At 57.1% G+C, this 23,405-nt stretch overlaps 1 long non-coding RNA gene across 4 annotated transcripts; it reads right to left on the bottom strand.

Moving 5' to 3' along the window:
* Window positions 1–349: 349 nt before the first annotated feature.
* On the bottom strand, window positions 350–17,977 carry LOC123456599. 4 transcript variants are annotated; one of them, XR_006634581.1, is made up of 3 exons: window positions 17,856–17,977; window positions 1,212–1,338; window positions 350–423 (listed from the first exon to the last, which is right to left on the bottom strand). It is a non-coding gene; the product is annotated as an uncharacterized LOC123456599 (long non-coding RNA). The 4 variants fall into 4 exon arrangements; XR_006634582.1 differs by lacking the exon at window positions 17,856–17,977 and adding an exon at window positions 6,465–6,494; XR_006634579.1 differs by lacking the exon at window positions 17,856–17,977 and adding an exon at window positions 5,672–5,720.
* Between the last annotated feature and the right edge of the window lie 5,428 nt (window positions 17,978–23,405).

Below are 23,405 nucleotides of genomic sequence, written 5' to 3'. Positions count from 1 at the left end.
TTGACCATATCCACCACCATACCTTCTCCTTCCTACCCACTGACCTTAACCGACTGCTGCTACGATCCATCTGCCCCCTCCCATAAGCTTCCAGGTCATATATGTGGTGCTTTCCTCCTTTCAGATCATATATGCATTTATGGGTTTATGTATGCATATAAACCTGGGAAGCACAGACCAGAGATGTGATATTTGTTTCTCTGGGGCTGGCGCACTTCACTTAATATGAAGATTTGAGTTTCATCCATTTTCCAGCAAAGTACATAATTTGCTGCTGCTTCTTTCTGGCTGAATACAACAAACCACACTCCCTGTACCTTGACTGGCAAAAGTGAATTTAAATACAGGACCTGGTTTTCTGGTCAATTTCTTCCAAGGGAGTATTATCCTTAGCGCTTGCCTCCAGTACTGGGTTGCTTGCTTCTTTGAAAAGAAAGAAGAAAAACATTTTCAAATGAAGTGTAATATTTTAATCATCCTTCTCAAACATACAGCTTCACTCTGGAGTTTGCTAGGAGTGATACCAAATAAGAGTTTTTAATTTTTATAAGTTAACATTGTTTATAGATAGATGTGTTTGTCTCTGTGTGCTTACCCAGGCATGACAGAGTTTTTTGCTAAGACATATACAGCACTTTTCCTTCTGGCTTTTAAACTGATTTAGAAGGTTCTGCAAGGAAGCATGTTAAACCACTGAGCCAACTTCCCAACCCAAACAATAATTTCTAAAGTGGACAGATACCTGCAGATGAAATGTAAATAGGGCAGAGCCTGGGAAGTGTGGTGTAGGCATCTATCTGTGTTACTCGTACAGTGAAGGTCAATGTAATACAGGTTGGGACAGTGGCACACAAACATAAAATGAAGACTGCACAGGCTAGGAGGAGCTGCACTAGGAACCTCACTCAAAAGTCTGGTACTGTCCATCACATGGGAAAGCTAACACACTCTACACACACATAGGAAATGAGGAGGGCACAGTTAGGAGTAGCTGCACTAGTACCCTTAGTCCTAAGACAGTGACTGCCCATCACATGGGAAATCTAACACACCAACCATATGGAAATATGCTGATTTCAGATTCTGGAACCTCTTGCCTCTTCAAAGTCATGACCCAGCACCAGGGGCACGCATGCTCTCCATCTGCCAATTGATGAGTTTACAATGTCCCCTACAGCAGGGACATCTTCCAGGAGCCGCTTTACTTTTACCTGAACTGGGTTCCCCTTTCCTGCTGAAGTCATCACGTGGGGTATCTTCCACAACCTTCTGGCCTTTGGTAGGTCTATCCATGGTTAGGGTTGTTTTGGAGCCTGGCAGGACTCTTGAAACTTGTTCCTGCACAATGAAGAAAGCAGCAGGAATCACATGAGACCAATGACAGTAGGAACCCAGGCTCCATGGGATGGAGCCAATTTTGCTGGTACCCATTTCACAGAAGGTAGGGACCAAAGGATAATGGGACTTTCCTGCCACATCCAATCCACTGCTATCCATTCCCATTGCTAAATGTGCAGCTCCTGGAGTCAGGAGCCTTAACCGCAAGGTCCTACAGTCCAGCACCTAGTGTATAGGGGAAGGTAGGGACTGCATACTATCACCAAGTTACCGAGTACTGGCATGTGTTCAAGGGCACACCCCATAGAGTGCAAACACATTCAGTGATGCCACAGCTAAGTGAATGCTTCCTCCCTTGGACTGTACCTGTAGAAGTAAACCTGTACAATTTCTTGGAAAACTTCAGTAAAGCCAACTAACACAGGAAAGTCTATAAGGGGAGCAAAATATCCACTCATCTAAGTGAAGCCAAAACGCCCACAGCCCCCTCCTCCTTAGAGGGACGTCACACCCTCATCCAGCCCACCTCACACAGTCAGACTCCGCCTCTGCACACCCCCACAACCCCTCCTCCTCAGAGGAAAGTAACTCTCTCACCCAGCCCACCTCACACAGTCAGACTCCGCCTCTGCACGCCCCCACAGCCCCTTCTCCTCAGAGGAAAGTAACTCTCTCACCCAGCCCACCTCACACAGTCAGACTCGCCTCTGCACGCCCCCACAGCCCCTTCTCCTCAGAGGAAAGTAACTCTCTCACCCAGCCCACCTCACACAGTCAGACTCGCCTCTGCACGCCCCCCCAGCCCCTTCTCCTCAGAGGAAAGTAACTCTCTCACCCAGCCCACGTCACACAGTCAGACTCGCCTCTGCAAGCCCCGCCAACCCCTCCTCCTCAGAGGGACATCACTCTCTCACCCAGCCCACCTCACACAGTCAGACTCCGCCTCTGCACGCCCCCACAGCCCCTTCTCCTCAGAGGAAAGTAACTCTCTCACCCAGCCCACCTCACACAGTCAGACTCGCCTCTGCACGGCCCCACAGCCCCTTCTCCTCAGAGGGACGTCACTCTCTCACCCAGCCCAGTTCACACAGTCAGACTCCGCCTCTGCACGCCCCCGCAGCCCCTTCTCCTCAGAGGAAAGTAACTCTCTCACCCAGCCCAGCTCACACAGTCAGACTCGCCTCTGCACGCCCCCACAGCCCCTCCTCCTCAGAGGAAAGTAACTCTCTCACCCAGCCCACCTCACACAGTCAGACTCGCCTCTGCACGCCCCCGCAGCCCCTTCTCCTCAGAGGAAAGTAACTCTCTCACCCAGCCCACCTCACACAGTCAGACTCGCCTCTGCAAGCCCCGCCAGCCCCTCCTCCTCAGAGGAAAGTAACTCTCTCACCCAGCCCACCTCACACAGTCAGACTCGCCTCTGCCCGCCCCCACAGCCCCTTCTCCTCAGAGGAAAGTAACTCTCTCACCCAGCCCACCTCACACAGTCAGACTCGCCTCTGCAAGCCCCGCCAACCCCTCCTCCTCAGAGGGACATCACTCTCTCACCCAGCCCACCTCACACAGTCAGACTCCGCCTCTGCACGCCCCCACAGCCCCTTCTCCTCAGAGGAAAGTAACTCTCTCACCCAGCCCACCTCACACAGTCAGACTCGCCTCTGCACGGCCCCACAGCCCCTTCTCCTCAGAGGGACGTCACTCTCTCACCCAGCCCAGTTCACACAGTCAGACTCCGCCTCTGCACGCCCCCGCAGCCCCTTCTCCTCAGAGGAAAGTAACTCTCTCACCCAGCCCAGCTCACACAGTCAGACTCGCCTCTGCACGCCCCCACAGCCCCTCCTCCTCAGAGGAAAGTAACTCTCTCACCCAGCCCACCTCACACAGTCAGACTCGCCTCTGCACGCCCCCGCAGCCCCTTCTCCTCAGAGGAAAGTAACTCTCTCACCCAGCCCAGCTCACACAGTCAGACTCGCCTCTGCACGCCCCCACAGCCCCTCCTCCTCAGAGGAAAGTAACTCTCTCACCCAGCCCACCTCACACAGTCAGACTCCGCCTCTGCACGCCCCCACAGCCCCCTCCTCCTCAGAGGAAAGTAACTCTCTCACCCAGCCCACCTCACACAGTCAGACTCGCCTCTGCACGCCCCCGCAGCCCCTCCTCCTCAGAGGAAAGTAAATCTCTCACCCAGCCCACCACACACAGTCAGACTCGCCTCTGCACGGCCCCACAGCCCCTCCTCCTCCTCAGAGGAAAGTAACTCTCTCACCCAGCCCACGTCACACAGTCAGACTCCGCCTCTGCACGCCCCCACAGCCCCTTCTCCTCAGAGGGACGTCACTCTCTCACCCAGCCCACCTCACACAGTCAGACTCCGCCTCTGCACGCCCCCACAGCCCCCTCCTCCTCAGAGGAAAGTAACACTCTCACCCAGCCCACCTCACACAGTCAGACTCACCTCTGCACGCCCCCACAGCCCCTTCTCCTCAGAGGGACGTCACTCTCTCACCCAGCCCACCTCACACAGTCAGACTCCGCCTCTGCACGCCCCCACAGCCCCCTCCTCCTCAGAGGAAAGTAACACTCTCACCCAGCCCACCTCACACAGTCAGACTCGCCTCTGCACGCCCCCACAGCCCCTTCTCCTCAGAGGGACGTCACTCTCTCACCCAGCCCACCTCACACAGTCAGACTGGCCTCTGCACGCCCCCACAGCCCCTTCTCCTCAGAGGAAAGTAACTCTCTCACCCAGCCCACCTCACACAGTCAGACTCGCCTCTGCACGGCCCCGCAGCCCCTCCTCCTCAGAGGAAAGTAACTCTCTCACCCAGCCCAGCTCACACAGTCAGACTCGCCTCTGCACGCCCCCGCAGCCCCTCCTCCTCAGAGGAAAGTAACTCTCTCACCCAGCCCACCTCACACAGTCAGACTCGCCTCTGCACGCCCCCGCAGCCCCTCCTCCTCAGAGGAAAGTAACTCTCTCACCCAGCCCACCTCACACAGTCAGACTCGCCTCTGCACGCCCCCACAGCCCCTCCTCCTCAGAGGGACGTCACTCTCTCACCCAGCCCACCTCACACAGTCAGACTCGCCTCTGCACGCCCCCGCAGCCCCTCCTCCTCAGAGGAAAGTAACTCTCTCACCCAGCCCACCTCACACAGTCAGACTCGCCTCTGCACGCCCCCACAGCCCCTCCTCCTCAGAGGAAAGTAACTCTCTCACCCAGCCCACCTCACACAGTCAGACTCGCCTCTGCACGCCCCCACAGCCCCTTCTCCTCAGAGGAAAGTAACTCTCTCACCCAGCCCACCTCACACAGTCAGACTCGCCTCTGCACGCCCCCACAGCCCCTTCTCCTCAGAGGAAAGTAACTCTCTCACCCAGCCCACCTCACACAGTCAGACTGGCCTCTGCACGCCCCCACAGCCCCTTCTCCTCAGAGGAAAGTAACTCTCTCACCCAGCCCACCTCACACAGTCAGACTCGCCTCTGCACGGCCCCACAGCCCCTTCTCCTCAGAGGAAAGTAACTCTCACCCAGCCCAGCTCACACAGTCAGACTCGCCTCTGCAAGCCCCGTCAGCCCCTCCTCCTCAGAGGGACGTCACTCTCTCACCCAGCCCAGTTCACACAGTCAGACTCCGCCTCTGCACGCCCCCGCAGCCCCTCCTCCTCAGAGGAAAGTAACTCTCTCACCCAGCCCACCTCACACAGTCAGACTCGCCTCTGCACGCCCCCGCAGCCCCTCCTCCTCAGAGGAAAGTAACTCTCTCACCCAGCCCACCTCACACAGTCAGACTCGCCTCTGCACGCCCCCACAGCCCCTCCTCCTCAGAGGGACGTCACTCTCTCACCCAGCCCAGCTCACACAGTCAGACTCGCCTCTGCACGCCCCCGCAGCCCCTCCTCCTCAGAGGAAAGTAACTCTCTCACCCAGCCCACCTCACACAGTCAGACTCGCCTCTGCACGCCCCCGCAGCCCCTCCTCCTCAGAGGGACGTCACTCTCTCACCCAGCCCACCTCACACAGTCAGACTCGCCTCTGCACGCCCCCGCAGCCCCTCCTCCTCAGAGGAAAGTAACTCTCTCACCCAGCCCAGCTCACACAGTCAGACTCGCCTCTGCACGCCCCCGCAGCCCCTCCTCCTCAGAGGAAAGTAACTCTCTCACCCAGCCCACCTCACACAGTCAGACTCGCCTCTGCACGCCCCCGCAGCCCCTCCTCCTCAGAGGAAAGTAACTCTCTCACCCAGCCCACCTCACACAGTCAGACTCGCCTCTGCACGCCCCCACAGCCCCTTCTCCTCAGAGGAAAGTAACTCTCTCACCCAGCCCACCTCACACAGTCAGACTGGCCTCTGCACGCCCCCACAGCCCCTTCTCCTCAGAAGAAAGTAACTCTCTCACCCAGCCCACCTCACACAGTCAGACTCGCCTCTGCACGGCCCCACAGCCCCTTCTCCTCAGAGGAAAGTAACTCTCTCACCCAGCCCAGCTCACACAGTCAGACTCGCCTCTGCAAGCCCCGCCAGCCCCTCCTCCTCAGAGGGACGTCACTCTCTCACCCAGCCCAGTTCACACAGTCAGACTCCGCCTCTGCACGCCCCCGCAGCCCCTTCTCCTCAGAGGAAAGTAACTCTCTCACCCAGCCCACCACACACAGTCAGACTCGCCTCTGCACGCCCCCACAGCCCCCTCCTCCTCAGAGGAAAGTAACTCTCTCACCCAGCCCACGTCACACAGTCAGACTCGCCTCTGCACGCCCCCACAGCCCCTCCTCCTCAGAGGAAAGTAACTCTCTCACCCAGCCCACCTCACACAGTCAGACTCCGCCTCTGCACGCCCCCGCAGCCCCTCCTCCTCAGAGGAAAGTAACTCTCTCACCCAGCCCACCTCACACAGTCAGACTCGCCTCTGCACGCCCCCACAGCCCCTCCTCCTCAGAGGAAAGTAACTCTCTCACCCAGCCCACCTCACACAGTCAGACTCGCCTCTGCACGCCCCCAGAGCCCCTCCTCCTCAGAGGAAAGTAACTCTCTCACCCAGCCCACCTCACACAGTCAGACTCGCCTCTGCACGCCCCCACAGCCCCTTCTCCTCAGAGGAAAGTAACTCTCTCACCCAGCCCACCTCACACAGTCAGACTGGCCTCTGCACGCCCCCGCAGCCCCTCCTCCTCAGAGGAAAGTAACTCTCTCACCCAGCCCACCTCACACAGTCAGACTCCGCCTCTGCACGGCCCCACAGCCCCTTCTCCTCAGAGGAAAGTAACTCTCTCACCCAGCCCACCTCACACAGTCAGACTCGCCTCTGCACGCCCCCAGAGCCCCTTCTCCTCAGAGGAAAGTAACTCTCTCACCCAGCCCACCTCACACAGTCAGACTCGCCTCTGCACGCCCCCACAGCCCCCTCCTCCTCAGAGGAAAGTAACTCTCTCACCCAGCCCACCTCACACAGTCAGACTCGCCTCTGCACGCCCCCAGAGCCCCTCCTCCTCAGAGGAAAGTAACTCTCTCACCCAGCCCACCTCACACAGTCAGACTCGCCTCTGCACGGCCCCACAGCCCCTTCTCCTCAGAGGAAAGTAACTCTCTCACCCAGCCCACCTCACACAGTCAGACTCGCCTCTGCACGCCCCCACAGCCCCTCCTCCTCAGAGGAAAGTAACTCTCTCACCCAGCCCACCTCACACAGTCAGACTCGCCTCTGCACGCCCCCAGAGCCCCTTCTCCTCAGAGGAAAGTAACTCTCTCACCCAGCCCAGCTCACACAGTCAGACTCCGCCTCTGCACGCCCCCACAGCCCCTCCTCCTCAGAGGAAAGTAACTCTCTCACCCAGCCCACCACACACAGTCAGACTCGCCTCTGCACGCCCCCACAGCCCCTTCTCCTCAGAGGAAAGTAACTCTCTCACCCAGCCCACCTCACACAGTCAGACTCGCCTCTGCACGCCCCCGCAGCCCCTCCTCCTCAGAGGAAAGTAACTCTCTCACCCAGCCCACCTCACACAGTCAGACTGGCCTCTGCACGCCCCCACAGCCCCTCCTCCTCAGAGGAAAGTAACTCTCTCACCCAGCCCACCTCACACAGTCAGACTGGCCTCTGCACGGCCCCCGCAGCCCCTCCTCCTCAGAGGAAAGTAACTCTCTCACCCAGCCCAGCTCACACAGTCAGACTCGCCTCTGCACGCCCCCGCAGCCCCTCCTCCTCAGAGGAAAGTAACTCTCTCACCCAGCCCACCTCACACAGTCAGACTCGCCTCTGCACGCCCCCGCAGCCCCTCCTCCTCAGAGGAAAGTAACTCTCTCACCCAGCCCACCTCACACAGTCAGACTCGCCTCTGCACGCCCCCACAGCCCCTCCTCCTCAGAGGGACGTCACTCTCTCACCCAGCCCACCTCACACAGTCAGACTCGCCTCTGCACGCCCCCGCAGCCCCTCCTCCTCAGAGGAAAGTAACTCTCTCACCCAGCCCACCTCACACAGTCAGACTCGCCTCTGCACGCCCCCACAGCCCCTCCTCCTCAGAGGAAAGTAACTCTCTCACCCAGCCCACCTCACACAGTCAGACTCGCCTCTGCACGCCCCCACAGCCCCTTCTCCTCAGAGGAAAGTAACTCTCTCACCCAGCCCACCTCACACAGTCAGACTCGCCTCTGCACGCCCCCACAGCCCCTTCTCCTCAGAGGAAAGTAACTCTCTCACCCAGCCCACCTCACACAGTCAGACTGGCCTCTGCACGCCCCCACAGCCCCTTCTCCTCAGAGGAAAGTAACTCTCTCACCCAGCCCACCTCACACAGTCAGACTCGCCTCTGCACGGCCCCACAGCCCCTTCTCCTCAGAGGAAAGTAACTCTCACCCAGCCCAGCTCACACAGTCAGACTCGCCTCTGCAAGCCCGGCCAGCCCCTCCTCCTCAGAGGGACGTCACTCTCTCACCCAGCCCAGTTCACACAGTCAGACTCCGCCTCTGCACGCCCCCGCAGCCCCTCCTCCTCAGAGGAAAGTAACTCTCTCACCCAGCCCACCTCACACAGTCAGACTCGCCTCTGCACGCCCCCGCAGCCCCTCCTCCTCAGAGGAAAGTAACTCTCTCACCCAGCCCACCTCACACAGTCAGACTCGCCTCTGCACGCCCCCGCAGCCCCTCCTCCTCAGAGGAAAGTAACTCTCTCACCCAGCCCAGCTCACACAGTCAGACTCGCCTCTGCACGCCCCCGCAGCCCCTCCTCCTCAGAGGAAAGTAACTCTCTCACCCAGCCCACCTCACACAGTCAGACTCGCCTCTGCACGCCCCCACAGCCCCCTCCTCCTCAGAGGAAAGTAACTCTCTCACCCAGCCCACCTCACACAGTCAGACTCGCCTCTGCACGCCCCCGCAGCCCCTCCTCCTCAGAGGGACGTCACTCTCTCACCCAGCCCACCTCACACAGTCAGACTCGCCTCTGCACGCCCCCGCAGCCCCTCCTCCTCAGAGGAAAGTAACTCTCTCACCCAGCCCAGCTCACACAGTCAGACTCGCCTCTGCACGCCCCCGCAGCCCCTCCTCCTCAGAGGAAAGTAACTCTCTCACCCAGCCCACCTCACACAGTCAGACTCGCCTCTGCACGCCCCCGCAGCCCCTCCTCCTCAGAGGAAAGTAACTCTCTCACCCAGCCCACCTCACACAGTCAGACTCGCCTCTGCACGCCCCCACAGCCCCTTCTCCTCAGAGGAAAGTAACTCTCTCACCCAGCCCACCTCACACAGTCAGACTGGCCTCTGCACGCCCCCACAGCCCCTTCTCCTCAGAAGAAAGTAACTCTCTCACCCAGCCCACCTCACACAGTCAGACTCGCCTCTGCACGGCCCCACAGCCCCTTCTCCTCAGAGGAAAGTAACTCTCTCACCCAGCCCAGCTCACACAGTCAGACTCGCCTCTGCAAGCCCCGCCAGCCCCTCCTCCTCAGAGGGACGTCACTCTCTCACCCAGCCCAGTTCACACAGTCAGACTCCGCCTCTGCACGCCCCCGCAGCCCCTTCTCCTCAGAGGAAAGTAACTCTCTCACCCAGCCCACCACACACAGTCAGACTCGCCTCTGCACGCCCCCACAGCCCCCTCCTCCTCAGAGGAAAGTAACTCTCTCACCCAGCCCACGTCACACAGTCAGACTCGCCTCTGCACGCCCCCACAGCCCCTCCTCCTCAGAGGAAAGTAACTCTCTCACCCAGCCCACCTCACACAGTCAGACTCCGCCTCTGCACGCCCCCGCAGCCCCTCCTCCTCAGAGGAAAGTAACTCTCTCACCCAGCCCACCTCACACAGTCAGACTCGCCTCTGCACGCCCCCACAGCCCCTCCTCCTCAGAGGAAAGTAACTCTCTCACCCAGCCCACCTCACACAGTCAGACTCGCCTCTGCACGCCCCCAGAGCCCCTCCTCCTCAGAGGAAAGTAACTCTCTCACCCAGCCCACCTCACACAGTCAGACTCGCCTCTGCACGCCCCCACAGCCCCTTCTCCTCAGAGGAAAGTAACTCTCTCACCCAGCCCACCTCACACAGTCAGACTGGCCTCTGCACGCCCCCGCAGCCCCTCCTCCTCAGAGGAAAGTAACTCTCTCACCCAGCCCACCTCACACAGTCAGACTCCGCCTCTGCACGGCCCCACAGCCCCTTCTCCTCAGAGGAAAGTAACTCTCTCACCCAGCCCACCTCACACAGTCAGACTCGCCTCTGCACGCCCCCAGAGCCCCTTCTCCTCAGAGGAAAGTAACTCTCTCACCCAGCCCACCTCACACAGTCAGACTCGCCTCTGCACGCCCCCACAGCCCCCTCCTCCTCAGAGGAAAGTAACTCTCTCACCCAGCCCACCTCACACAGTCAGACTCGCCTCTGCACGCCCCCACAGCCCCTCCTCCTCAGAGGAAAGTAACTCTCTCACCCAGCCCACCTCACACAGTCAGACTCGCCTCTGCACGGCCCCACAGCCCCTTCTCCTCAGAGGAAAGTAACTCTCTCACCCAGCCCACCTCACACAGTCAGACTCGCCTCTGCACGCCCCCACAGCCCCTCCTCCTCAGAGGAAAGTAACTCTCTCACCCAGCCCACCTCACACAGTCAGACTCGCCTCTGCACGCCCCCAGAGCCCCTTCTCCTCAGAGGAAAGTAACTCTCTCACCCAGCCCACCTCACACAGTCAGACTCGCCTCTGCACGCCCCCGCAGCCCCTCCTCCTCAGAGGAAAGTAACTCTCTCACCCAGCCCACCTCACACAGTCAGACTGGCCTCTGCACGCCCCCACAGCCCCTCCTCCTCAGAGGGACGTCACTCTCTCACCCAGCCCACCTCACACAGTCAGACTCGCCTCTGCATGCCCCCGCAGCCCCTCCTCCTCAGAGGAAAGTAACTCTCTCACCCAGCCCAGCTCACACAGTCAGACTCGCCTCTGCACGCCCCCACAGCCCCCTCCTCCTCAGAGGAAAGTAACTCTCTCACCCAGCCCACCTCACACAGTCAGACTCGCCTCTGCACGCCCCCGCAGCCCCTCCTCCTCAGAGGAAAGTAACTCTCTCACCCAGCCCACCTCACACAGTCAGACTCGCCTCTGCACGCCCCCACAGCCCCTTCTCCTCAGAGGAAAGTAACTCTCTCACCCAGCCCACCTCACACAGTCAGACTGGCCTCTGCACGCCCCCACAGCCCCTTCTCCTCAGAAGAAAGTAACTCTCTCACCCAGCCCACCTCACACAGTCAGACTCGCCTCTGCACGCCCCCGCAGCCCCTCCTCCTCAGAGGAAAGTAACTCTCTCACCCAGCCCACCTCACACAGTCAGACTCGCCTCTGCACGCCCCCGCAGCCCCTTCTCCTCAGAGGAAAGTAACTCTCTCACCCAGCCCAGCTCACACAGTCAGACTCGCCTCTGCAAGCCCCGCCAGCCCCTCCTCCTCAGAGGGACGTCACTCTCTCACCCAGCCCAGTTCACACAGTCAGACTCCGCCTCTGCACGCCCCCGCAGCCCCTTCTCCTCAGAGGAAAGTAACTCTCTCACCCAGCCCACCACACACAGTCAGACTCGCCTCTGCACGCCCCCACAGCCCCCTCCTCCTCAGAGGAAAGTAACTCTCTCACCCAGCCCACGTCACACAGTCAGACTCGCCTCTGCACGCCCCCACAGCCCCTCCTCCTCAGAGGAAAGTAACTCTCTCACCCAGCCCACCTCACACAGTCAGACTCCGCCTCTGCACGCCCCCGCAGCCCCTCCTCCTCAGAGGAAAGTAACTCTCTCACCCAGCCCACCTCACACAGTCAGACTCGCCTCTGCACGCCCCCACAGCCCCTTCTCCTCAGAGGAAAGTAACTCTCTCACCCAGCCCACCTCACACAGTCAGACTCGCCTCTGCACGCCCCCACAGCCCCTTCTCCTCAGAGGAAAGTAACTCTCTCACCCAGCCCACCTCACACAGTCAGACTCGCCTCTGCACGCCCCCACAGCCCCTCCTCCTCAGAGGAAAGTAACTCTCTCACCCAGCCCACCTCACACAGTCAGACTCGCCTCTGCACGCCCCCACAGCCCCTCCTCCTCAGAGGAAAGTAACTCTCTCACCCAGCCCACCTCACACAGTCAGACTCGCCTCTGCACGCCCCCACAGCCCCTCCTCCTCAGAGGAAAGTAACTCTCTCACCCAGCCCACCTCACACAGTCAGACTCGCCTCTGCACGCCCCCACAGCCCCCTCCTCCTCAGAGGAAAGTAACTCTCTCACCCAGCCCACCTCACACAGTCAGACTCGCCTCTGCACGCCCCCACAGCCCCTCCTCCTCAGAGGAAAGTAACTCTCTCACCCAGCCCACCTCACACAGTCAGACTCGCCTCTGCACGGCCCCACAGCCCCTTCTCCTCAGAGGAAAGTAACTCTCTCACCCAGCCCACCTCACACAGTCAGACTCGCCTCTGCACGCCCCCAGAGCCCCTTCTCCTCAGAGGAAAGTAACTCTCTCACCCAGCCCACCTCACACAGTCAGACTCGCCTCTGCACGCCCCCGCAGCCCCTCCTCCTCAGAGGGACGTCACTCTCTCACCCAGCCCACCTCACACAGTCAGACTCGCCTCTGCACGCCCCCAGAGCCCCTTCTCCTCAGAGGAAAGTAACTCTCTCACCCAGCCCACCTCACACAGTCAGACTCGCCTCTGCACGGCCCCACAGCCCCTCCTCCTCAGAGGAAAGTAACTCTCTCACCCAGCCCAGCTCACACAGTCAGACTCGCCTCTGCACGCCCCCAGAGCCCCTCCTCCTCAGAGGAAAGTAACTCTCTCACCCAGCCCACCTCACACAGTCAGACTCGCCTCTGCACGCCCCCGCAGCCCCTTCTCCTCAGAGGAAAGTAACTCTCTCACCCAGCCCAGCTCACACAGTCAGACTCGCCTCTGCAAGCCCCGCCAGCCCCTCCTCCTCAGAGGGACGTCACTCTCTCACCCAGCCCAGTTCACACAGTCAGACTCCGCCTCTGCACGCCCCCGCAGCCCCTTCTCCTCAGAGGAAAGTAACTCTCTCACCCAGCCCACCACACACAGTCAGACTCGCCTCTGCACGCCCCCACAGCCCCCTCCTCCTCAGAGGAAAGTAACTCTCTCACCCAGCCCACGTCACACAGTCAGACTCGCCTCTGCCCGCCCCCACAGCCCCTCCTCCTCAGAGGAAAGTAACTCTCTCACCCAGCCCACCTCACACAGTCAGACTCCGCCTCTGCACGCCCCCGCAGCCCCTCCTCCTCAGAGGAAAGTAACTCTCTCACCCAGCCCACCTCACACAGTCAGACTCGCCTCTGCACGCCCCCACAGCCCCTTCTCCTCAGAGGAAAGTAACTCTCTCACCCAGCCCACCTCACACAGTCAGACTCGCCTCTGCACGCCCCCACAGCCCCTTCTCCTCAGAGGAAAGTAACTCTCTCACCCAGCCCACCTCACACAGTCAGACTGGCCTCTGCACGCCCCCACAGCCCCTTCTCCTCAGAAGAAAGTAACTCTCTCACCCAGCCCACCTCACACAGTCAGACTCGCCTCTGCACGGCCCCACAGCCCCTCCTCCTCAGAGGAAAGTAACTCTCTCACCCAGCCCACCTCACACAGTCAGACTCGCCTCTGCACGCCCCCGCAGCCCCTTCTCCTCAGAGGAAAGTAACTCTCTCACCCAGCCCAGCTCACACAGTCAGACTCGCCTCTGCAAGCCCCGCCAGCCCCTCCTCCTCAGAGGGACGTCACTCTCTCACCCAGCCCAGTTCACACAGTCAGACTCCGCCTCTGCACGCCCCCGCAGCCCCTTCTCCTCAGAGGAAAGTAACTCTCTCACCCAGCCCACGTCACACAGTCAGACTCGCCTCTGCACGCCCCCGCAGCCCCTCCTCCTCAGAGGGACGTCACTCTCTCACCCAGCCCACCTCACACAGTCAGACTCCGCCTCTGCACGCCCCCGCAGCCCCTCCTCCTCAGAGGAAAGTAACTCTCTCACCCAGCCCACCTCACACAGTCAGACTCGCCTCTGCACGCCCCCACAGCCCCTCCTCCTCAGAGGAAAGTAACTCTCTCACCCAGCCCACCTCACACAGTCAGACTCGCCTCTGCACGCCCCCACAGCCCCCTCCTCCTCAGAGGAAAGTAACTCTCTCACCCAGCCCACCTCACACAGTCAGACTCGCCTCTGCACGCCCCCAGAGCCCCTCCTCCTCAGAGGAAAGTAACTCTCTCACCCAGCCCACCTCACACAGTCAGACTCGCCTCTGCACGGCCCCACAGCCCCTTCTCCTCAGAGGAAAGTAACTCTCTCACCCAGCCCACCTCACACAGTCAGACTCGCCTCTGCACGCCCCCAGAGCCCCTTCTCCTCAGAGGAAAGTAACTCTCTCACCCAGCCCACCTCACACAGTCAGACTCGCCTCTGCACGCCCCCGCAGCCCCTCCTCCTCAGAGGGACGTCACTCTCTCACCCAGCCCACCTCACACAGTCAGACTCGCCTCTGCACGCCCCCAGAGCCCCTTCTCCTCAGAGGAAAGTAACTCTCTCACCCAGCCCACCTCACACAGTCAGACTCGCCTCTGCACGGCCCCACAGCCCCTCCTCCTCAGAGGAAAGTAACTCTCTCACCCAGCCCAGCTCACACAGTCAGACTCGCCTCTGCACGCCCCCAGAGCCCCTCCTCCTCAGAGGAAAGTAACTCTCTCACCCAGCCCACCTCACACAGTCAGACTCGCCTCTGCACGCCCCCGCAGCCCCTTCTCCTCAGAGGAAAGTAACTCTCTCACCCAGCCCAGCTCACACAGTCAGACTCGCCTCTGCAAGCCCCGCCAGCCCCTCCTCCTCAGAGGGACGTCACTCTCTCACCCAGCCCAGTTCACACAGTCAGACTCCGCCTCTGCACGCCCCCGCAGCCCCTTCTCCTCAGAGGAAAGTAACTCTCTCACCCAGCCCACCACACACAGTCAGACTCGCCTCTGCACGCCCCCACAGCCCCCTCCTCCTCAGAGGAAAGTAACTCTCTCACCCAGCCCACGTCACACAGTCAGACTCGCCTCTGCCCGCCCCCACAGCCCCTCCTCCTCAGAGGAAAGTAACTCTCTCACCCAGCCCACCTCACACAGTCAGACTCCGCCTCTGCACGCCCCCGCAGCCCCTCCTCCTCAGAGGAAAGTAACTCTCTCACCCAGCCCACCTCACACAGTCAGACTCGCCTCTGCACGCCCCCACAGCCCCTTCTCCTCAGAGGAAAGTAACTCTCTCACCCAGCCCACCTCACACAGTCAGACTCGCCTCTGCACGCCCCCACAGCCCCTTCTCCTCAGAGGAAAGTAACTCTCTCACCCAGCCCACCTCACACAGTCAGACTGGCCTCTGCACGCCCCCACAGCCCCTTCTCCTCAGAAGAAAGTAACTCTCTCACCCAGCCCACCTCACACAGTCAGACTCGCCTCTGCACGGCCCCACAGCCCCTCCTCCTCAGAGGAAAGTAACTCTCTCACCCAGCCCACCTCACACAGTCAGACTCGCCTCTGCACGCCCCCGCAGCCCCTTCTCCTCAGAGGAAAGTAACTCTCTCACCCAGCCCAGCTCACACAGTCAGACTCGCCTCTGCAAGCCCCGCCAGCCCCTCCTCCTCAGAGGGACGTCACTCTCTCACCCAGCCCAGTTCACACAGTCAGACTCCGCCTCTGCACGCCCCCGCAGCCCCTTCTCCTCAGAGGAAAGTAACTCTCTCACCCAGCCCACGTCACACAGTCAGACTCGCCTCTGCACGCCCCCACAGCCCCTCCTCCTCAGAGGAAAGTAACTCTCTCACCCAGCCCACCTCACACAGTCAGACTCGCCTCTGCACGCCCCCACAGCCCCTTCTCCTCAGAAGAAAGTAACTCTCTCACCCAGCCCACCTCACACAGTCAGACTCGCCTCTGCACGCCCCCAGAGCCCCTTCTCCTCAGAGGAAAGTAACTCTCTCACCCAGCCCACCTCACACAGTCAGACTCGCCTCTGCACGCCCCCACAGCCCCCTCCTCCTCAGAGGAAAGTAACTCTCTCACCCAGCCCACCTCACACAGTCAGACTCGCCTCTGCACGCCCCCAGAGCCCCTCCTCCTCAGAGGAAAGTAACTCTCTCACCCAGCCCACCTCACACAGTCAGACTCGCCTCTGCACGGCCCCACAGCCCCTTCTCCTCAGAGGAAAGTAACTCTCTCACCCAGCCCACCTCACACAGTCAGACTCGCCTCTGCACGCCCCCGCAGCCCCTCCTCCTCAGAGGAAAGTAACTCTCTCACCCAGCCCACCTCACACAGTCAGACTCGCCTCTGCACGCCCCCGCAGCCCCTCCTCCTCAGAGGGACGTCACTCTCTCACCCAGCCCACCTCACACAGTCAGACTCGCCTCTGCACGCCCCCAGAGCCCCTTCTCCTCAGAGGAAAGTAACTCTCTCACCCAGCCCACCTCACACAGTCAGACTCGCCTCTGCACGGCCCCACAGCCCCTCCTCCTCAGAGGAAAGTAACTCTCTCACCCAGCCCACCTCACACAGTCAGACTCGCCTCTGCACGCCCCCACAGCCCCTCCTCCTCAGAGGAAAGTAACTCTCTCACCCAGCCCACGTCACACAGTCAGACTCGCCTCTGCACGCCCCCACAGCCCCTTCTCCTCAGAGGAAAGTAACTCTCTCACCCAGCCCACCTCACACAGTCAGACTCGCCTCTGCACGCCCCCACAGCCCCTTCTCCTCAGAGGAAAGTAACTCTCTCACCCAGCCCACCTCACACAGTCAGACTCGCCTCTGCACGGCCCCACAGCCCCTTCTCCTCAGAGGAAAGTAACTCTCTCACCCAGCCCACCTCACACAGTCAGACTCGCCTCTGCACGCCCCCACAGCCCCCTCCTCCTCAGAGGGACGTCACTCTCTCACCCAGCCCACCTCACACAGTCAGACTCGCCTCTGCACGCCCCCAGAGCCCCTTCTCCTCAGAGGAAAGTAACTCTCTCACCCAGCCCAGCTCACACAGTCAGACTCGCCTCTGCACGCCCCCACAGCCCCTTCTCCTCAGAGGAAAGTAACTCTCTCACCCAGCCCAGCTCACACAGTCAGACTCGCCTCTGCACGCCCCCACAGCCCCTCCTCCTCAGAGGAAAGTAACTCTCTCACCCAGCCCACCTCACACAGTCAGACTCGCCTCTGCACGCCCCCACAGCCCCTCCTCCTCAGAGGAAAGTAACTCTCTCACCCAGCCCACCTCACACAGTCAGACTCGCCTCTGCACGCCCCCACAGCCCCTTCTCCTCAGAGGAAAGTAACTCTCTCACCCAGCCCACCTCACACAGTCAGACTGGCCTCTGCACGCCCCCACAGCCCCTCCTCCTCAGAAGGACGTCACTCTCTCACCCAGCCCACCTCACACAGTCAGACTCCGCCTCTGCACGCCCCCCCAATCTCCTCCTCCTTAGAGGGACGTCACAATCTTACCCAGGCCTAACCTCAAAAAGTGCGGGAACCCCTTGATAGGCCTCAACAACAAAAAACCTCTTTACTGACTCAATCAAGGCCTGCCAGAAGCAGTATCCTGCTGTAGTTCCTTGTTGAGGGGTAAGCTGACATGCAACTATGTTTGAGGTAGGCCTGGAACTCCTGACTAAGGCCGTCCAGTGGAGCATACAGAACATGCACATGTATGAACGTGTCATCCTATATACACGAGACAGGCCGGCCAACCGGCTTACTAAATCTTGAACTCAACTTTTGCCCTTGGGCGGCACTCTCCTAGAAATACAATGAGGACTGGAAGAGTAATTGGGGTGGGTGTGTGCACAAGGTAAAGGCACCCAGCCCCTTCCCAATACAACAGTTATCACCTCCTACGGCCTGAAGTCCTCTGGACCCATCCATAATGTTTTCAAGGTCACGCCGGCCCATCAGCATACTGGCTGACTGCACCCACCCTCTGACCATGAAAGTCCCACAAGATGGGAAACAATGGAGCCTCCAAGAAGGACCTCCTGATAGCCAAACACTCACCTCTGAGACCCTGGTCTTCAGCACAGCCCTCGCTGCTGAGTTGGCACTTAGCACTGGTGACTCAATGTCCGCAGAGTATATCTGCCTGACCTCCGACCGCAACCACGGAACTGTATCTAGCTTGTACGCATGCGTGAATTGGCAACTACTAGGATCACGTGGGTACAATGGGCCTATAAGGTCTGTTCTTTTTGAATCAGCTACAGAGCATGTGTGCTGGGGTCAAAATGGCGCTCCAACAGGAAACAACCTCATGCATGCATGCGTGAGGAGGGACAAGATGGCGCTCCAACAAAAAACTCAGCCTCACGCATGTGTGATGCGGTCAAGATGGCGCTCCAACAGGAAACAGCCTCACGCATGCGTGATGTGGCAAGAGGGGCGTATGAGCAAGGTAGACCAATTGTAGGAGGAGGTGAGGGGGGAGAGGGTATGCAAGCGTGACGGCATCGTGTTAGGCATGTATTATGCATGTGTACAAGAATGCACAACTGAATTTTACCTTGAGGGCACTAGAAGGGACATGCCTGAGCAGACCCATTTTGAGCTCATAAATTTTGGAGTAGGAGATCCCAGCATGCATAGTGTTTTATAGTAATTCAGAAAGTTCCACCCACACCCGGCTGATTGTGTCTTAGAGGCCATGTCTTGAAAATCCAGTGCCAATCAGGGGCTGATTTACATGAAGGAGTCACATTAGTTGTAATGAGTCCTTTCCTCCCATTGATTTTCTGGTGTTTTAATACAAAAGATTTTTCCACAATTTCTGATTCTAAGACACTGGGTCACTTTCTGAGTCAAGAATGGAGGATTAAAGTGATACAAAGCCAGGCCCCAATAATTTAGTCATAATCTCTGTCCATTGCCCTTTGCCCATTTGGATGGGATATGTGGAAATGAACCCCTCCCACCCTCCCACATTTGCATCCTGGGACTTGGGATCTGTGGAGATATTTTGTAAAGTTCTTGGATTTTAGAGTGCCTGGAGGTGCATTCAGAGACTAGGTGAGAGCTGGGAATGGACAGGGAAACTCCCACTTTGGGTCACCACATAACAATGCAATGCTCCTGTGTTGGTCCAGCCTGGCCCTAAAGGCAGGTCAATACATGAAATGAGCCTCTTCTTTCCTCTGACTCCAGGCACCATTTTCTGAGTTACTACATCTCAGAGGGTCAGGTCACTACGCGAGTCAAGACTGGGACTGGGAATGAGACATCCAATCCCCACCCACATGGATGGGCTCCTTTAATGAGCAGTCATGGGATTAAAGGCCCTGTACCACTGGGATGTTGAAATGTGACAATGAGATGCTCTCTCCATGCTTCAGATTTGTGATCAGGGGACTTGGGATACTTTGTCCCCTTTTGAGACAATACTGGGCCTGAGTGTTCCTCCAGGGTGTTCAGAGCTGGGGTGATGGATGAAAATGGACAGCAGAAGGCCCAGTGCTGCTAGGGTGTCCCCATATAATGATGCAGCATCACGGTGGGATCCAATTATGGCAGTGGTAATGAACCCGTTCTTCCCTCCAACTTCAGATGGGTCTTCATAGGAGTTGCTTTCCCAAGTTCCACAAGTTACAGAGCCATGTAACTTTCTGAATCATTGCTAGGAGTGTGTTGTCTAAGCAACAACCCACATGGACAGACCTCAAGAAATGAATGGTAACCTTTACAATTCTTCTGTGCCTATAGAGGTCTGAAATGGAGGGGAGAAATGGCCCTCTCCAAGCACCGTTTTGTGAGGTTCCTGGAGCTCCTCCCAAGAGTCTTCATAGTAGTGGTGAAAGCTCCAGGTAGACAGTAGAAGCCCCACTGCAGAGAGATCATTGCTAAGTAATGAAAGATTCAGCAGTCATATGCCAGCCTGACACCCAAGTGGGACTCAGTTGTTACAATGACCCTATACCTCACATTGCTAGATCACTTTCTAAGTCAAGACTGGGCCCTAGCAGTGAGTCACCCTGTAAGACCCTCGAAGCGAGGACCCCACGCTCTACTCGGGTACAGCGACACCCCAATCACTCATGTGAAACCGTCTTGATGCAAACAGCAAGAGGATTTTTATTCCAAGCGTGCTGAGGCCCACAGTCGTACACCACACAGGGGTAGAGGACTGCAGAGCCCGGGATACAGAAGCGGGACAGCTTTTATATGGTTTTTAACAAAGCCTGTGCATTAAAACCAATCATTTCTTAGCATCAGGAGCCTGCGCAGTGCAGGCCAGTCAGTTTATGCCACTCTATAGTTTCTAGGCCAATCATTTTAAATTACCTAAGTCCACACTCCATGGACCGATCAGTTTCCTATAACCTCGGCAGTCAGCATTTGCGCGGGCCCTTGGGTGGGGGTGACAAAGAGTGGTTAAGACAGGTTACTAGGGCTTATGGTGCGAGCAGTTTACAGAAGCCAGATAAGCGGTTTAATCCGTTACTCGCTTTCCGTTCTCAAGGGCCTGTCTTACGCCCTTTCATCTAGTTTTATACCAAGAGCGGGCTCTGAAACAATAAGAAGGGTGACCTTTTACCTACTTCCTGGCAGAGAGTAGGGCCTGGAGTTTGAGGTATGCAGGGCCCCTTAGGAGGCTGGAGCTAAAGCTCCTTTTGGAGTGTGATAGTATTTCTAGACTCCTGACTTCTTGGGCCTTTCAACCCAAGCCCTTTCCCACATTGACATGCCCCTATAAGTGCGTTTTAACCCTGGTAAAAGCCCTGTGACAGTCAGGGACTAAAAATATGTGAAAGCCCTTCGCAACACTTTGATATTAGCATCCTGGGGCTCTGGGGAGGGTTGTGGAAGCACTATTTACTGAGATTTCAGGGTCTTAAAGGGCTTTCAGAGTCAAGATAAGAGCTTACCATGCACATTTGAAGCCTTGCTACAGCATCCCTTAATAATAATTCAGTATTCCTTTGTCTGCCTCACACCAAAGTGGAGCTCAATAGATTTAAGGGCACCTTCCCCCTGTATGATATCAGGTTTGTTTATATAAAAGCCATTTTTAAAATTTATTTATTTAAGAAAGTCAGAGAGAATGAGGAAGGGAAGGAAGAATGGAGGGAGGGAGGGAGAGAGAGAGAGAGAATGGGCACGCCAGGACCTGTAACCACCGCAAATGAATTCCAGACATATGCTCCACCTTGTAATTCTGGCTTACCTGGGTCCTGGGGAACTGAACCTGGGTCCTTTGGCTTTGCAGGCAAATGCCTTAACCACTAAGCCATCTCTCCAGCCCTATATGAGCCATTTTCTCAAGTAAAGAACCTGGTAACTTCTTTCTGAGTCAAGATGGCAGGAAAACGAGACAACAATTTAGTCCTAATCTTGATTATGGCCCTGTATAAAGTCAGACTTCATTTGTGGATATGAGCCCTGCTCCACCTTTCTGCAACACCACACAGGGACATGGGAGTTCTTGTGTCATCTGTGAAGTTCCTGGATCATCAAGGGCTCCAGAATGCTTTCAGAGTCAGGGTGATTGCTGAAGAAGAGCTTGAGAAGCCCCACTCCAGAAAGTGTGTCCCCTGATATGCATGAAGCCAATACATTTCATGCTGGCTCCTAGAGTGAGGTCTAAAGGTGTAGCAAGTCCCTTTCTCCCCTTCAACACCCCTTTGTCTGTTCGAGACAAATATTCAGAAGTTCTGGTTCTTTGAGTTTCACATCATTTTTCTGAGTAAAGATTGGGGCCTGGCTATTGGTCACTCAAGACCTACTCACCAAAGGCTAACCCAAAAAATTGGCTCATAATCCTGTTGCTTGACCCTGTGCCATTTGGGAGCTGATATATGGCAATGAACCCCTCAAAGAGATGGCTGAGGGTAGGCAGTCTAAGCACCATTTCAGATAGTGGCTCTTCAGATAATCATATAGGGCATCTGTGTCAGCCTGGCACTAAAGTGAGGCCCCAAACATGTAATGAGCCCCTTCGCCCATCTCACTCCAGGTGTTTTCATAGGAGCCATATTCAGAGGGTCAGTCACTTTCAGAATCAAGATTGGGTGGTCAGGGAGGGTGGGTCACCCAAACCCCATCTCACAAAGAGAGGCCCTAATCATTGAGTAGTCACCCTGTTGATGGTCCTGTGCCCTCCTCATGGGCTGGAATGTGGGAGTGAGAGACACTGTTTGTTTCAATGTCAGCATCCTGTATCTTGTGGAATGTAGTGTCATTTGGACGGGATTCTGGACCTTACAGGGTCCAAAGAGTGCACTGAGTATCCAAGTGAGTACTGAGAGTAGACTGTTAAAACCTACCCTGATAAGAGTGCTTTCAGGCAATAATCTATCACCCTGGTGTCAGGCTGGTAAGTTGTGTTTAGTCCTGTTATTATAATGAGCACATTCCCCATCTGTTTCTCATGTGTCTTCTTCCATAGGAGCCGGGTTCATATGCTTGGGATCTCATAGTTAGAGCTCAACTTCTGAGTAAAATAGGGGGCTTGAAGTGGGTTGCCAGAAGGCCATTTTGTATCACCATGCTTGTAAAATTGTATCTTAACCCTGTTAAGTGCCCTGTGATTTACCACCCACCAAAATTCTACCTCAGCATCCAGGAACTTGATGTATTGAAGCATTGGTTTGTGAGCTTCCTGGAGCTTAAAGGGTCCCCCTGTGCTTTCAGACACAAGGTGATAGCTGAGCATAGACAGTAGGTGTCCCATACCAGATAGAGGGTCTGTCAATATGAAGCCTCACTCCTGGATCAGGAAGGCAACATAGTGAGGATAGGTGTTTTAATGACCCCTTTCTTGTTTATACTCTGTGTGTGCTTGTATAGAAGCCTTTTTCAGAGGTAGCTGGATCTGATGAGGCTGCCAGCTTGCTTTCTGAGTTGTGATGAGGTCCAGGACTGGATTGCAGAAGCTCCAACTCAGTGACAAGCCCCAAGAGAACAGTTCAAACCTGTTGAGTCTCCTGCACCAAACAAATGTGGGCATTTTGCAATGTACCACTCCCAGTTATAATTTGGGACATGAGGCATATAGCACCATTTTGTGAGGTTCCTGGGGGTTAAGGTCAACACCATGATCTTAGAGTCAAGTTGATGCCTGAGGATGATCAGCTGACACATCACCTTCAATTGAAGATTATAAAATAGTTCATCTTTACCCCTGTGGCCACCCTAATATCCTGTGGAGCTCAATTTTAATGAGCCCCACTCCTGATGGAGGGTCACCAAGTATTATATCTCCATGCCTGTGGTCCATGCTACAATTGGAAGGGCCCATTTGTTGGAATGTTCCAGTTGCCCCCACCTCCTCCTTCTGAGACTATGTGCTTAGGGCCCATTTTTATAGCTTCCCAGATAGAAGATCAGGTCTCCTTCTCTGTCAAAATCAGTGCAGAGAGTGCATAGGAGGAGCCCCTCCCCAAGTGGACCATCTCCATATAACACAGACACAGCTCTGTTGACAGCCTCACCACACAAAAGGGCTGACTTGTGGGAATGAGCCCTCCCATGTCATGAGTCTGTGCATGGGCATTGGGGGACTTGACCTGTAGCCATTTTCTAAGGCTCTTGGAGATCAGAGGGTCCCATTGGGTTGTC

Source organism: Jaculus jaculus, chromosome X (assembly GCF_020740685.1).
Source record: "Jaculus jaculus isolate mJacJac1 chromosome X, mJacJac1.mat.Y.cur, whole genome shotgun sequence".
Taxonomy (NCBI): Eukaryota; Metazoa; Chordata; class Mammalia; order Rodentia; family Dipodidae; genus Jaculus; species Jaculus jaculus.
The sequence above is the reverse complement of the archived record's forward strand: the minus strand, read 5'-3'. Positions and strand labels throughout refer to the sequence as shown.